We start from the raw sequence: 13813 nt of genomic DNA, 5'->3' as shown, positions 1-13813 counted from the left end.
GCTGTCTAGATTTGCCATAGCTTTCCTCCGCAGGAGCAAGCGTTTTTTAATTTCTTGGCTGCAGTCCCCGTCTGCGCTGATCTTGGAGCCCAGGAAAATAAAATCTGTCACTACTTCCATTTCTTCCCCATCTATTTGTCAGGAAGTGAGAGGACTGGATGCCATGATCTTAGTTTTCTTAATGTTGAATTTCAAGCCAACTTTTGCGCTCTCCTCCTTCACCCGCATCAAGAGGCTCTTTAGCTCCTCTTCACTTTCTGCCATTAGTTAAGGGTTTTTCCACCACTAAAATGAGCTGGGGAAACCAGATGAAATGGACACACCTGGTCAGTCTTATGGAGAAAGGAGCTGGAATGGTTAGTTTATCCAGTCCTCAGTAATGTCAGAAACCCTTCTACTAGCACCCCAGGTGATACAATAGTGCAAGAGGCATAGCATACCTTGAAATAAATACATATAAATACCAGAAAAAATGGCTCTGATGGAAGCATCCAGTGTCAGAATTTTCCTTCAACCTTTCCCATTTGGAATGCAGATCCAAAAATAATTTAACCACTAGAAAACTGTCAGTGCAATAAAAGCATGCCTACTAAGGAATAAGCTCCACTGTGTGCATTTGGACAAATGTTAATCCCTGGGATTTATGATTGGGCACAGCTGGGCCTGCAGGCTCCTTTTGCTCCTCTTCTTCCCTCTGGGAGTGCTAAGGGAGCTGGGATGAAAGCTGTCAAAAGTGGGGCCTTTTGGAAGGTATTTTCCACTTTCCTGTCCTCCTGCACAATCTTGTTCTCCCAGCAGTGGTGGAAATGTGGGCTGAAGAACCTGAAGTAGGATGGCACAAGCCACCTGATGCTGGGCTTGAAAGAGCAGAGTGTGGTGGCCTGTGTCAGCCTTCTGCCACTCAGACAGAATCCCATTGGCAGGGGAGGTATTCTGCCCATCATTGCTGCTGCCATTGACTTCTCCTCAAGACAAAGTGGCTCTGCTGCCCATCTGTGGCACTGTTGCGCACCTCCACCTTCTCAAGCCCCACAAGCAGTCAGTCCCCCTCTCCAGGCTTCATCGGATGCATGGTAGTGGGTAGCGGGAGCAGATGACAGCTACCGGCCAGAACCCCTTGGCCAGAGATTTTTGCTGCTCTTGCTAAGGAGTTCTTTCATTTTTCAGCTTGACCATAGCTTCTTGTTTCACCTGGATTCAGACAACACAGCAACCAGTAGGAGTTTCCAAAACCTAAAACTAGCCATGGCTTCTTGAGTTGGCTTATATGCCATCTCACGTGGAACACAGGAGGGTTTAGACAAGATACTAAACCGCCGCCTTGGTGGCTTAGTATGTGGTGCATATCCAGTCTCTTCGTTCAGTGGGGACACCTCTGAGTAAACATGTTTTGTATTGCACTTGGTTAATTCTAAGTAAGTCCATTCTAGGCCTGCCTGCCTATTCTTAGCCTGTATGACTCCATGCCTTCAACCTGCAGCTTTTGTTCCTTTTCTCTGTTTCTTGTTTAATGACAGGGATGATGGGAGCAATGGAGAGGCGTGCACCAGGGGACCATAAGGGCCACATAGGACCTGATTGTTGCCATCCTCTGTATTAGATATCCACCCTGCCTTTCCACTAAAATAACACTCAAGGCAGCTAACAATAAAATATAGGGAAAATGGCATAGATGCTATAAAATATTAAAACCCATCAATTAAATACACATCTTAAAAACATATCAAATAAAGCACAGATAAAAGTAAAAGACAAATCAGAAGCAATTAATACAAGCATCCTCCAGATCAAAAGGGCAATTTGGCAGCAAAACAGCTTAGATGCCAAAAGGTGACCAAACAAACAGTGGTATGATCAAATCATATTCACTGCAAGAACGAGAGTTGGAACCTGCTTTTACTGCCCAAGTTGAAACATGAAAAATAGTAATATCATTAGAGAGCATGTACAGAGTGCCCTAATAATAGCATCTCCCCTTCCTTGAACCCTGGTGTCTCGCTTTTGAGAAATTAACTCTTCATTGAAACAACAGCAAAAACATCAGTGCCTAGTGCAACAGGGACACTTACCCACTTCAAGACTTGTGATCTATTTTAAAAGTGGATTTTAGGTGCCACAGAACCCAGACACTTATTGAGTTTGCAAAATTTAGAAGTGCCTCTTTGGTTTTAGCCCTATTTTCCTGCTCGGTTGCAAGTGTACTAGCTCCTGGCAGGCTGCCTGTCCAGTTTCCTTATATACACAGCAGGCCTTTAATGCAGCCTAAGGTAGGTTGGCTCCAGTGCACTCCCAAAGATGGTGACTGCCAAGGAAAACAGCAGAAACAGGAAAACAGAAAGAGAGGCAGGAGGGAGATCGGCACACGGTAATCGGTGGTAATGGAACAAAGTAGTTTTGTATGACATAGGCCAAAAAGACAGGAGGGAAGAAAGCCAGTGATTTGTAGAGCAAGTTATGGAAGAGTCTATATTTGCACAGACATAGGTCAGGAGTAGATGTGAGATTCTTTGCTTCTTCTCATCTGCTGGCATGCAAAACACTAGCCAGGTATCTTTGACCCTCAACACCATGGAGACAGCTCACTGGTTATGATTGCCAGCCAGAAACTGGACTTTAGACCTTCAGCTCTCCCATTAAAGTGCGAGAGAAAAGGCATTGGTGGCTCCTCCCTAATGGTGTAGGAGTAAATTTGAAATGCAGTGCTTATCACGACAGTCCCTGTAGCCACACCTGCAAGGAGAGTCCAAAAATGGGGCCTGATGTGCTGATTCAGTTCTGGCAGTTTTCACCTCCACAAGGAGCAGTGCTTTTGTAAAATGGGTCTTAACTGCCCATTGCGTTACAACAGGGAAAGTGCATTTCTCCCCACTAAGATGAGAATTGCAGCTGCACTCCAGGGAAACAAGGAATTCTGAATGAGTTAGGGTTAGGGCAAAGAACATCAGTACCCCTCGTAATCAAAAAGTGTCAACGCTGCATTTATGTGAGCCCTGGTTCCACAGCACCACTGCTCCTTCCTTTTGTCCTAGCTTTTGTTCTGTTATCTGCCAATTACCTGAGGTGAACAGAAGCCTGGTGTGCTGCTCAACAAGTAGATGAAGAGGGGTATGGTGGATGCTGGGAACTAGGAAGCAGCTACTGTTGCCTTTTGTCTTCAAAGGGAGATTGAAAGATCTTTGCAGGTTGTAAGGTGATAGCTCTGTTCTCACAGGCCTCCTTCTGCAGCAAGCCAACTAGTTGGTCTTCATCTTTCCCCTGAGAATTATTGATTCTAGATGTGTCAAGATGGATCCAGCTTTTCATAGGTGACACCACTCCTCTATAACCATACCAGACAAGCTAAGGAAATTTTGGAGTTAGCTAGGAAAAAACCTTCATCTCACACACCATCTAAACCATAGGTGGGCAACTCTGTGCTGTCAAGATGTTTTGGACTACACTTCCCATCAGTTCAAACAGAATGACTGGTGATTGCAGATAATGGTAATTATAATTTGAACATCAGGAGGGCACTTGGTTGTCTCCGCCTGTCCTCCAAAGAATTATTAGCTGTGAATGGAACGCCATGTTACATGTTTCACAATCATATTTTGGGGCTTTAAAAATGTGCCCAGTGCAGCCACTGAATTGGTGACAAAACCCAGTAAATCTTACGTAGGAATGTATGAACGGAGAGAAAGCTGTTTTGCTGGTGATTTGTGGATTTTGGGGTCCACTTTTGCTCCAAAGTCTGCTGTTTTGTGGACTTGAAATTTGTGCAAATGCACAATGTTTTGATTCTAAAAATATGCAAATTGCCCCATTGTTACACTTCATGAAGAGGATTTATGTATTCTTGATTTGTGTTTTATAGTTGGTGCGTTTTTCTGCAATTCAACTGTGCACAAAAATGGACAAAATTAAAAAATGGGCTGCAAGCCATGCAGATTGGGAATGCTGGCCTGCTGTGGAATCCACAGGGCAGCCTCCAAGAAATCCAAACTCATCTGAGTCAGGTTTGGATTTCTCTGACCTCCCTATTCTTAACATTTCTCTTCTGCAGATACTGTCCCCAGATTCTTTCAGCTTTTACCCACATTGAGGAAAAGATAGAAGTGATTGACTGGGTTTGCACATTACAATCAGCCATGGTTGTATGTGTCAACATAGTTTGCTTTTACACAAACGCAGCATGGATGATTCAGCATGGTTTGGTAACTACATACATGCCAGCCTGAGAATCCATGGGTTGTTACTGGTTTCTTGAGCGTGGCTTGTTGTGATCACAGAATCATAGTAGGCTTGGAAGGGGCCAGAGAGCACCAACTTCCTGCTCAGTGCAGTTAATGTCTTAACCAGGTACATGCACAGACCCTATTGGTCTTATCCAGGTATGTCGCAGACCACTAGTTGGTCACCTGTCTTCTGCTTTTGCACTGTAAACAACTACAGATACAATCCTACGCACACTTACCTGGAAACAAGTCCTATAAGTCTCTGTGAAATCTACTTCTCTGTAGACATGGATTGGATTACACTGTAGGGGTTGGTTACAGTCTAAGTTTGGGATGCAGTTCTGTGTAAGTTAAGTCAGACAAAAATCCTACAACCACCAGTATTACCATCCAGTTGTGTTCTCCATGATGGCTAGGAAACGCTAGGAGTCAATTCTAACTTGACTTTAATGGGTCTACTCTGACTAAATCTGTTTCCAACCCTCTGAGTCTTCCTGAGTTTTCACTTCCAGATTTCCCTCTAAGCTGTTTTTCTGCTTATCGGCATTTAGAAACTGTGGGTTCTATATTAAAATGAAAAATAAAAAGCAGGCTCCTAAGCAAGTTCTTAATGTATTTCTATTAATTACAAGCTTATGAACTTGTATGCTCTTCTGGCAAATGTATGATTAAGATTACAGTATTAAGAATCCAGCATTTCTCAAGTGAGCATGTCTGTGATAGGTGCAAGAATTCTTTAGGGCAAGTAAAGGAGATGCAGGAAGAATCCAGTACTGTACCTGCAGTTCAGCAACACCTGGATATTTTGCCCTGTCAGCAGTTTACCTTTTGGATTAAAATGCATCCCAGCTGCCCAGAATCTAATTTGCAAAGCGAAGCCTTTTCCCCTGAACTGACAGAAACGAATTCGTATTCAACCTGTACTTTTTTTTCTGCACATGTTCAGAGGTACTTATTTTCTGTAGGATTTGAGGGCTAAGCTGCTCCCTTTGTCTGGCCTGAAAGCTCTCTCTCTCACTCCTTTCCTAGAAGCATGGGATATAGTCTGTGTTTTCATTGTGTTAAGGGAAATACCATTTCCTTGTGCTCAGAAGTACTTCGTGTGTTTGGGGTCGGGGAGGAATTGATTAGGTAAAGGGCAGAACGTGCTTTGAATGTTTTTGCGAACAACTAGTTCCAAACCCGGAGGATGCAAGAGAGGGGGAAGAAAAGGTTGGTGAGGGAGAGGACAGGAAATATTTTGTACATGTTCAGAGGAACAATCCCTGAACAGCTTTCTGGCTGCAGCTAGGCCCGGTGTTCTGTATACGCTCAGAGGTGCTCAGCCCCCCTCCTCTTTACCACCGCGTCCCGAGGCTGGGACACGGTGAGCCGGTGCTCGGATGAAGCCGTGCTCTTTGCCTCATTCTGCTCCCAGGCACGCGAAAGGCGGCTGCCTCTCGGGCAGGGCTTATCATGCGTTTCTCTCGGGACTCCTGCGCTCCGCTCCTCCGGCTGTGCCCGGGCGATTGCGGGGAAGGGCTGGGGGTGGGGAGGTGGGTATGCCTGGGAGGATCTTATGGGCAAGGCCCTCTCTGGCATCTGAAGGGATCCTATTTCACTCTCCCTGACGTTGGAGATCTACAAGTTAGTGTGTGCAACATGGGCACCGCCTTCCCTGGCTCGCTAGGCGAGAGTTAACCCTCTCCCCGTTCCTTTCCTTCTCTCCCCTTCTTTTCTATTTCTCGCTCTCCTTCTCCTCATTAACTGTCGGGCTTTCCTGTGCCTGCTGAAATGCCACCCCCGAGCTGCTTGAAACTCCCGTCGGTGGGGGTGGGGGTGGGGGGGAACTTTCTTCCTGTTGGTGAACTTTGGGCAGTGAGATGAACTTGGCAACCCCAATGCGATTTGCACATCCAGGCATACCCAGAGAGCTTTCTGCTGCAGAGGAGGAGAGTCGGGAAGGTAGGGGTGGCCTTTTATTTTGAGGAACTCATACTGTCAGGGCCCCCTCTTCCAACCTGACTGTCTCCTGCTTACCAAATGACAGAGTGCCCCTAAATCTATAATCTAGAGTTAGGGAAGATAGGTAAGACGTGTAGATAGATTTTTATGAAGACAGAGATACAGCTTTTGTTTCCTTTCCGGAGGGTGGGGGAATATAAGCTGGAGGGGAATGAGGATGTGCTCCCTGAGCCAGAAGTGGGGTGGTGGTAGGGAAATCTATGGAAATATTAGAGCGGGTGACTAGTTTTTCAGTTTGTTTCCAAGATACTTCCCTCTGCATTCCAGGATACGTGTTCTGGGTCTGTTTTTACACCACCAGCACCAACGAAGAACACCAAACTCAGGGTTTCTTATTTTGCTGCTTTTTAAAGCCCATTTGCAGGCTCCTTTTGGAGTTTGATGAGAATGTAATATTGGCAAAGAGTTTGTGTGGGTAGAAAGAGGGATTTGGGCCAAGCAACAAGCAATAGAAATTTATGTATAACTTTGAAAGAAACGTGTTTTAAAAGATCCCACATCTCTACTGCAGTCACACTAACCTGCAAGTTCTGTGTTCACATGCTGTAATTCTCACGTTTTTAATGATGTCCTCCACCATTTCCAAGTTTAAAAGAGTCAAACACTAGGAAGAGAACCCAGATTTTATGTTTCTCCTTATGCTATACACTACAGCAACTGATATGCTGTAAGGTGGATCTTCAAACCTGTCCCTTTTTACAAGAAATGGAACGCCAACATTCTGTGTACTCTGAAAACCTAAATGCAAAATGCAAACCTAAATTAAAACAATGTGCAGTAAAATCCAGGACAGTATTGACATGCGACTGTGAAAAATATTTAGCAAGTAAGCTAAATAATTAGAAAATGATTAATTTATATTAGCACTGAAACATTAATATAAGTCTGCAGGTATTTGGGATTAAGCTTGGTTGGTCTGAGCTAATTGCAAAGGATGTCAGTTGGAAATGCTGAAAATCAGAATTGTTAATCTGTTATTTAGAAATTTCATAGAATTTTAACATTCTTCTTCAATATGTTAAAACATTTCTTCCACGTTCTTTCATGTAAAAGTACTTGTTTTGAGGAATTGATTGGATATTTCTTTGTTCATATGAAATCACCATTCTTGTACCTGCCTAGAAAAAAGGAATTAACATTGCAGCCCTATGCACGTCTCTTCAGAATCAAGTTCCTCTGAGTTCAATTGAATGTAGACCTGTGTGTGTGTGTGCACGTGCGTGTACGCGCACACGTATCGGGCTGAAACTTCATATGTTACATGTAAACAAACAATGTTCATGCAAAGAAAAGCATAATATATATAGATTATGCAACTTGTGTGTATGTATTCTTTCTTTAAGTCTCTTGTATTCCAAATACAAAAATAGTTGTAAATACAAGTAGAAGAAAATCATAACAGAAAAAGCAAGAAAAGAAAAAAATCTCCCATTAAAGTCCCAATTAAAAAATCTTCAGCATAAAAGACAGCAAAGTTAATGTCATGTGGATTTGGTGGGAAGGGGTAATTAAAAGCAGAGGCTCTCCCCAGATATGACTGTGCTGCATGTTTGAAGGTAGGAGCATGTTGAGCAGGGTTTCTAATGAGTAAGTCGTATAATTGGCAGATACCTTAATCCCAAACCATACAGGATTTTCTAAGTTAAGACCAGCACTTCAAAACCTACATTTTAAAAATTCATTTCATTTTTAATTTTTATTTTATAGCCATAGAGAAAATAATAAGGGATTGATTCCTCATACTAACCTAATGATTTGGTTCACACGACATGACAATCTACCATGGCTTAATTTCCATGGGGTTATCATCCCAGGCACCTGTGAGTGTCATATTTGCATGATGTGCATGAGAGCCTGGATTGCTGTGGCTTTTTGTACTGTGCATTGTTATTTGAGGGTTATTTAACCTTCAGACAATCCCCATTGCTTTGGTTTGCATGGCACAGCATTCGGGGTGCCCACAGGCATGTGCCAGGCATGACACAACAATTCTCTGCAGGTAAATTGAGCCATGGTGGGCTGTTGTGTTGTGCAGGCCTGGCCAATGAGTAAGGGTATCTGCCATCTTCAAATTTATATGTTGAGAAATTAGCAAAACGTGACCTCTTCTTTAGATTTTTTCATACAGTTGGTTTTCATGAACTGGGATCCAATATGTAAGTTTAAGTATCAAAGCTCTGTCCCAATCCTATTGAACCTTGGACATTTTAGCAGCTGCTATAAATAAATTTGTGATACCTTAACATCAGCTGTATCAACATATCCTTCCAAATGATTTAATAGTACTCCTACCTACCAATCCTAGGAAGCACTGGAGAAGCCATAGGATATTGCTGATTCTCTGTCTACCACCCTGAGGCCATAGACAAGCTTAGGAGAGGAAATCCAAGCTGGAATTTCAAACACCCCTTCTGGCTGTTACAAGAAGCACTGTGGTGGCTTCTCTTGGCGTTTGCAGTGACCTCAGAAAATGGTGGCGGGGGGAAGTGCAGGGGAGGCAATGACATGAATTGGTCTAATGCTCTCACAAGCCTTTTCATCTCTAGCCCACTGGAAGGCAAGTCAACTAGATGGGTTTAAGTGGCTAGGCCAGCTGAACATAATAAAATTAGAGATGCGGGCAGCTATAAAATGCACCAGCCTCTGCCTGCCCTGCCTGTTGTCAGCAGAGTGCTGGATACACAGAGTCCTTTGTCTATTGACAGTTCAGCCCATAGACAGCATCCCAGAGGCTGTGGATGCAGCAGATGCACTTCAAAGTTTGACGCAGAGTTCTGAGATCTCAGTGTAGATTTACACTCCCTCCTAGCTCCTCCCAGCATCCTTTGCAGTTGCTCCCTCTCCTATGGCTGGAACCTAAACCTCAGGAATTCATTTTATTTGGTTTATTTTATTTCCATAACTCAATAGCCAAAGTTTTCGGGTGATTCACAAAAGTGAAGCCAGTGTGGTGTAGTGGTTCAGAGTGTGGGCCTGAGATTCAGGTGGCCTAGATTCTAATGCCTGCTCAACCATGGAGCCAACTGGGTGACTTTGGGCCAGTCAGTGACTCTCAGCCTAGCCTACCTCACAGGGTTGCTGTGAGAATAAAATGGAGAAGAGGAGGAGGACCATGCAAGCTGTCTTAGGTCTCTTTAACATGGAAACAGGGCAGGATATAAATGTACAGCAACAACATCTTTAACATTAAAAATGTAAAACAAATTAAAAGAGCTGAAGACAGTGAAGAGATACCAGGACCCAATAAAACAACTGACACTAAAATCAAAGAAGAGGAAGGGAATGTGGCAGGAACAGAGGAGAGGAATCTGTGGACCCAATACCTTCTTGGCCTCTCTTCTGTTCCTAACACAGAGGGGGAAGCTAGGTGTGCTTTCAGGCCCATCTAAGGGGAAAAAATCCATGAGAGAACCGAGAGAGAAAACATGCCCCCTCCTTTCCTCCAGGGATGGCAGCAAGAGCCCAAAAAGCAGCTGAGCGGTCAGGCAGGACTGGAGCTGTCCGTTGTGAGGGCTCAGAGTTTACTGGCCTCTGCTTTTAATGGTCTATCTGGAATTTTATATACCATTATCTACTAGATACTATGCTCAACATCTAGAACATTTTTCTGTGTGCCAATTCAGAGAGAGGCTCAGAGGGAAAGAATAAGAGTGATGGCCTTCTCAGTGGCAGCCCCCCAACTGTGGAATAATCTCCCAGCAGAGGCTGAAGTAGCAACAAGCTTGACATCCTTTCAGCACTAGGTTAAGACAGGCCTCTATGCTGAGGCATTTATAAACATCCAAGGATATTTAATGGTGTGATGGAGGTAGCCATCAGAGGTGCTGAACAGGTTTACTCTGAATCATATGTTGTTTTACATGTTTCTAAATTAATTTGAAATATTTCAAAATAATTGAAAATGTCATGGTATTTCATTGTATTGTTTTATGAACAGAATGCTTAGGCTCTAGGGTAGTATAGAAATAAGATCAATAATAATAATAATAATAATAATAATAATAATAATAATAATGTACTAACTGCTGGAAGCTTTTAATTTGGTCTTAGCTCCAAAATACATGTTTGTTTGATCCTGGAATGAATTGTAAATCATCCTTTGTTTGGTGTCAAATACCATTGATGTGTCAATGGTATTTGACACCAAATACTGGTGGGACCAAGTACTGGTGGGACATGAGGAGGGGCAAAGAGCTACACATAACACCTGATCACTAGAATGTGCCTCAGCCCTGTTTTGACCTGAGATGTCACCAGATGTTGGCCCCACACTTTTCTGCATCTTCTTCTAAACCCAAAGCAGTGCAGTGCATGCCCACTCTATGCTTTAAAAAAATTAAAATCTCCTTTTGGACAATCCAGGTTCTGTGCCAGGAAGAAATATATCTGTAACCTGTATAAATTAGGTAAATCTTGCATACTTTATTTTCCTTTTGCTTGATATGGGAGAGATGCAAAACAAACCCTTCTCTGGCAGAAAAGATTTCATCTAGTTTTGCTTACATACATTCATGTATATCTTGCTATTCGCCATCAAGTTGGCTCTGACTTACAGCAAACCTATGAATGAGTGCCTTCCAAAACATCCTGTGCTTGCCAGTCGAGCTCAGCTCTTGTAAACTTAAGGGGTTATTTATTTATTTTTATGTATTTAAAGCTTTTATATAGTGTCCCATTACTAGTGTCTCGGGACGGTTTACAAGCATGGTCGTGGCTTCCGTTATGGGATAGGTCTTTGAGTTTGCAAAGTGAAAGCTGAGATTCTGAGAAAGCTGACCTCTATGCACAATGTGTAGTGGCCATGTTTACATGATATGGTTAGACACATTGCAAATAAGCTATGGCTGTTTGGTTGTTCATGGAACAACCCCAGTACATCCAACAGACAATCAGGCCTGTTATAGGTTGTCCTCTCCTTCCCTTTTAATCCTGCAGCCAGTATCCCAGGGTCTTTTAAGGTAGAACCTGATTTGTCTTCCCATCTGATTACCCCCTTTCATTTGCTATCATTTTTTTCCAGAGCCTCAAAAATGTGCCATTGGGGTCAGGGTTTGTTTGTTTGTTTGTTTTTGCCTGAGAAGATTGTGTAGTTGTGTTCATAATTAAAAAAAACATTTTGTCACTCTTTTAGAGGTGCATAACTGTGTACTTCCAGCTGTCCCATACACGTAGTCTTGCCTGTCTGACGTCTTTTTAAATTTCAGCAATCAGTGGGAGCAAATACAGTTGCTAAGCTGTCAACTGAAAATCACTGCTAAGGGGAGAAAAATGGGTACACCAAAAAGGGGTTGATGAGAAGATCTCATTCTTAGTAATGTAATCCTCTGGATTACAGTTCTCAGTGCACTGCACATTTTTCATGCTGCCCCAGGTTTCCAGCATCTTCAGAAAGGGGAGATATTGATCCCCCATTCATTGTGGCTCCGTTTTGTAGCATTCACTGTTGCCATTACTGGAGTTCCCTGACAGATCTAAAACAAATCCTGAGAAGGTGGCTGAGTGGAGTGGTGTGAATGGCGGGGTCACGCTAGCTGGTGACAGGTATAATTCCTGCTGGTGCTGGCACCCTCTTTGTTTTATCATGGTTTGCCACTTCTAAAGTGTGTTTTTTAACTGCTTGGAAAATTTGCACATCTTTTTAAAAAATTGGCAACATATGCACATTTCATGGGCAGAAAGTAGAAGAGGAAAAAGAACTAGATGGAGGAGAAAGGAGAGCTTTGGCTATCAGAAGGTATAGAAATGGAATAAATTAAAATAAAATAAATGCAGATTTCATGGCTGCAAAGTAAATAGGAGGAAAATATGTGTGTGTCATGCGAAAAAGGCAGTCTGTGCCTTTTCTATGTGCTTCCAGAATTTACTTTATTTATTTAAAACATTTATATGCCGTCCTTTATGACAACGTCTCAGGACGACTTACAACATTAAAATCGGAAAACAATCAAAACAATCCATGAATTGTGGCCTGAAACAGTCCGGCTCAAGGGCTAGATAATTTTTAAAATTAAAATAAAATATATTCTTTAAATTGCATGTTAATATATCCTATAGTAGGAAAATGGCAGTGGTAACCATTGTATATCCTCTAAATGCCTTAGTCCAGTGAACGTGTTGTGTACAGAAAAAGATGCAATATTCAAGAGACTAGTGAGAGAGGAGAATTGCATCCAGTGACCACTGCATTATGTCTAATGTAGGCAACAGTAAGCAAAGATCAATGTTTATCTCCTACATTTCTATAAAATACTCAAAGTGGGTTGCAGGCAAGCTTAGAACACTTTGGCCTTTCTGTAATGATTAAATAGAAGACACTGCATATGAATGTACCACTGCAGGGTACTGAAGAAGCACCACAGGTGGGAGACACAGGCCCTAACGCATCCCAAGACAATCTGGCAATGTGGCCATACTCTGACTGGCAGCATCTGTCCAGGGCTTTGGCGAAGGCCTTTCCCATCAACTGATGTCTTTAATTCAGGAGTGGGTTAGGGTCAAATCCAGCATTTCTGGGATCCCAATCTGGCTCATCTGATGTTCCCCAGCTGTCCATACTCCCTTCTCCAAAACACAGATTGTTTGGTGGGTTTCCATCTTAAGTGTAAGTTTTTCCCTGTTCTAAAAGCTGAAATGCTTTCCTTACAAACTTAATTACTGGGAGTAAGAGGCATAAGCTATGATATGTGTGGGAGGAGGTTTTTTGGCCCCACTTTGGTCTTTAACTTTGCCATCCCTTGCCCACAACCGTGGGCGGGACCAAGGGCAGCTTTTGTGAAGTTGAGCTCAGCTCTTAGGGTGAAAGAGGTCCCCACTCCTCCTCTCACTGAGGATGCCAGGGATTGATGCTGGAACCTTTTGCATGCAAAATGTGTGTTCAACTGCTGAGCTACATGGCATGTCCCCAGAATATTTGCCCATGTTAGGAATGGACTAATGAATGAATTAGGCAAATGTTGAAGAAGCTTGAGGGCATGATACTGAATTCCCTTCCTGACCCAGATGAGCCAGAAGGGAAATAGGGTGGAACCAAAGGCCACACAAACAACAACAACCAAGCCTTTTCCCACAGGGCTTCAAGTGCTTATAAATTTATCCAGTAAATCCCTTGAATACATCCTGAGCCTTTGAAATGCTAGTGAGAAGCAGCCCTTCATGTGGACTCTGCAAAGGACTCTGCCAGCACTGCTCTTGAGTCTCTAAACAAGACTGGATGTGTTTGGTTACTTCTACTAATGAAACTTGCCAGGGGGTGGGGGAGGATTTTGACAGCAGGTATAATTCTAGTATGCTGTTTAATTTAATTTGAAAGATGTTTCTAGTCCCTCAGGCAGCAAGGTGAGCCATGGTTAGTGACTAGGTTTTTCATTGGTTAACAAGAAGGGGCTTGAGTCATTCCTCCACCAGAAACGAATGAGCCATAATACAAACCAAGTACGTCTAAGCAGAACTGTTTGACTACTTTATTGGGATAAAGCGTCAAACTTTTCTGGGTACTAAAAAGCCCAGACAACACTTGCTTAGGATTTAGAGATTATATTTTTAGTAAATACTAAATCCAGGAGACATCTAACGAACCTGGCCGAGAAGGAGAAATT

The 13813-nt window shown here is 42.9% G+C and overlaps 1 protein-coding gene across 4 annotated transcripts in view; it reads left to right on the top strand.

Annotated features, from left to right (window-relative positions):
* MLLT6 (MLLT6, PHD finger containing) overlaps nt 1–13813 on the top strand; it is a 111142-nt gene that overhangs the window by 38885 nt on the left and 58444 nt on the right. The gene's annotated exons all lie outside the window — the stretch shown is intronic.

This window comes from Varanus komodoensis, unplaced genomic scaffold, assembly GCF_004798865.1.
Source record: "Varanus komodoensis strain SLA01 unplaced genomic scaffold, ASM479886v1 scaffold45, whole genome shotgun sequence".
Taxonomy (NCBI): domain Eukaryota; kingdom Metazoa; phylum Chordata; class Lepidosauria; order Squamata; family Varanidae; genus Varanus; species Varanus komodoensis.
This window is presented reverse-complemented; position numbering and strand designations above follow the sequence as displayed.